Raw genomic sequence first — 2799 nt, forward strand, 5'->3', positions numbered from 1 at the left:
TGAAAAGCACAGCTTGCGGCAGTTAGGGCGTTCGGCAAGGATTTGAACGTCATATACCTACCTGTGGCCTTCCGGAATGTTCAGCCACTCTCAGATGAGGTTTCCCTTGCTGTTTATGATTTTGCGGGAAAATTCTGTTATTCTGATTCGTTGCCCATTTTTGACCTTGCCCGACCCCTACAAATTTCCCTGCGCACCAGAGTCTTGGACACTCCCGTTGAGGGCCCAACCTTGTTTACTGACGCTTCCTCCAGTACTTGTCAGGGGGTGGTGATTTGGCGAGCACCTGATGGGTCTTGGGACCGCAATACCTTCACAGATCTCACACTGAGTGTCCAGATGCTGGAAGCCAGGGCTGTGGAGGTCGCCTTGAGATTGTACCCCTCTGACCCTTGCAATATTGTTACAGATTCTGCTTTTGTTGCGAGGTTACTGCTGCACATGGGGAGGGAGGGACTACCCTGTAGTTTTATTAGAGGATGCCTTGGTTTACCGGGCTGACCCGGTGGCCATCCTCCATGTGCGAAGTCACTCTGATGTCCCAGGGTTTTTTACAGTGGGCAATGAGGTGGCAGATAGAGCAGCCGGGGGTCACATTTTCACCCTTCGGGAGGCCCGAGACCTTCATGCGGCCTTACATTTAGGGGCCAGGGCACTGGCACGGACATGTTCCATCCCGATTACCTTGGCTAGGGAGGTGGTACAGACGTGTCCGCATTGTAATTCGGCGCCTGCCTTGGGGGCTGGCGTTAACCCACAGGGTCTCGTTCTGTTAGAAGTCTGGCAGACGGACTTCACCTTAGAACCGAGAATGGCACCCCGCCAGTGGCTTGCAGTTACGGTCGATACCTCCTCTTCAATACTTGTAGCCACGCAGCATGCTCATGCCAACTCCACAGCTGCTCAACATCATTGGGCTACGGCTATCGCAGTTATGGGAATGCTGCGTCACATTAAGACAGATAATGGATCATGTTTTGTATCACGATCGACAAAGGAGTGGTCGGCGTGTTGGAATATTACACACACGACAGGCATCCTGGGAAATTCCCAGGGCCAAGCGATTGTGGAAAGAGCTAATCGCCTCCTCAAAGAAAAGATCCGGGTGATTGGGGAGGGGGAAGGATATACGGGTAGAATCCCGGTTGCACAGCAGGGTGAAATTTTAGCTCGAGCATTATATGCTTTAAATCATTTTGAGCGGGGAGAGAGCACGAGAACCCCCACTCAAAAGCATTGGCAACCAAGAATCGTTCAGGAGGGCCCACCGGTGAAAATCAAAACTGAAAGTGGATCCTGGGAGTCAGGTTGGACAATACTAGTATGGGGCAGGGGCTTTGCAGCGGTCAAGAATAATGAGACTGGGGATGTCCAATGGGTACCCTCACGTCGAGTTAAACCAGAATTGGCTACACAAAACAGGAAGGCTAAGGAAGTAACAAGAGCTGAGTATTTTTTCATATGACTTGCTGATTGGGCGGCCGAAGAGACCGGAGAACTCAGAACAGAAAAAAACCAGGAAAACTCCTTGGTGGATACCAAAGAAAGGAGAACATGAGGACCCTGAGAAACAACCTTTGCTGTCAACAAAAGTAACTATGTTAATGTTTGTGTGTATTGTCTGTTTATTTTGGTCACCAGTAGGGGGTATCCATTTACTTAAGCAACCTAAAAATCTTTGGGTCACGTGGGCCAATCATACAGGGACCTCAGAGTTTTGCCTTGCGTTGCAGTCAGCTACGTCGCCCTTCCAGACATGTCTCATAGGGGTCCCAGAATGGGATGACTTGGCATTTGTGGGTTACCTTGGGGAAGAGGGTGGTTGCTTGCGGTTCTGCAGTGGGTTGGAAAGGACTTGGAGGTGGCTGGGAAACGATTCAGTATATTATCTTGGAAAGAAAATGGCTTGTACCATCTGTAGATTAAATATCTCCCTTCCCGAGGAGCCCCAGCAATTGGACTTACTCGGCTCGCAAATGGTGCCAAATGATACTTGGGATAAGAACAGTTCTCGATGGTTGTCCCCTGGGTGCATGATTTTCGGCTCAATGAAGAGGTTGTCTCTGACTAGGCAGCAACTTCTTGGCCCAGAGGGCCCCTATTGGGATCTGAAAACTAATCAAACCATCCCCTATACCCTTGTGTATCCCCGTGATGAAAAGACCTTCGACATTGATGGAGGATATTGTGGGTTTTACCCTAATGGTTCGGTGCCTTATCGTTCTGGGGATTGTCCTATAAACATTTGTCACGGAGTTCTCTCTAGAGCTCACTCCGGGACAGTGGGCACAAACCCGGGGCAGCAGGAACAAAAGCCTCCCCCCCCCTTTTCTCTCACGGCACGGTACGGCAAAGTGCGGCATGGCCCGGCCCGGCTACGTGCGTTTCGGAAGAGGGGAAGGGAAGGGAGATTGCGATTAGGTCTAACAAAAAATGAGGGAGAAAAAAAAAGGTGATCTGAGAACGAATGGCAGTTTAATAACCTAATAACACTAAACAACAACAAGAGAGTTTCAACAAAGAGAATACCAAGTCCCCAATCTCACCGATGGAACTGTGAAAGGCAGGAAGCTCTGACCACGTTGTCTCCTCGCCGGGAGCCGGCCAGCAACCCCGTCCCCTTCCTCACTTCCCTTCTGGTGCCCCTCCCCACATGCCCATTAAGGCAGCCCACAGAAAAAAAAACTTGTCCCCTTTACTCCCATTATGAGGCATGGTGTTCTGATGTGGAATACCAACACCAACCAAATTGCAAAACCATAACAACATTTCAATAGGGGGGGTTGTTAATATTAGCAG

At 50.0% G+C, this 2799-nt stretch overlaps 1 pseudogene across 1 annotated transcript in view; it reads left to right on the forward strand.

The window, feature by feature from the left end:
• Positions 1-803: 803 nt before the first annotated feature.
• Positions 804-2799, forward strand: part of LOC146753925 (syncytin-A-like) — a 3860-nt pseudogene continuing 1864 nt past the window's right edge. Inside the window, exon 1 of the transcript XR_014939687.1 lies at positions 804-2799. This exon is cut by the window's right edge and continues 1864 nt beyond it. The product of XR_014939687.1 is annotated as a syncytin-A-like (transcript).

The sequence above is a fragment of the Coturnix japonica genome, chromosome Z (genome assembly GCF_054131305.1).
Source record: "Coturnix japonica strain WE chromosome Z, WE-NBRP24, whole genome shotgun sequence".
Lineage (NCBI taxonomy): Eukaryota > Metazoa > Chordata > Aves > Galliformes > Phasianidae > Coturnix > Coturnix japonica.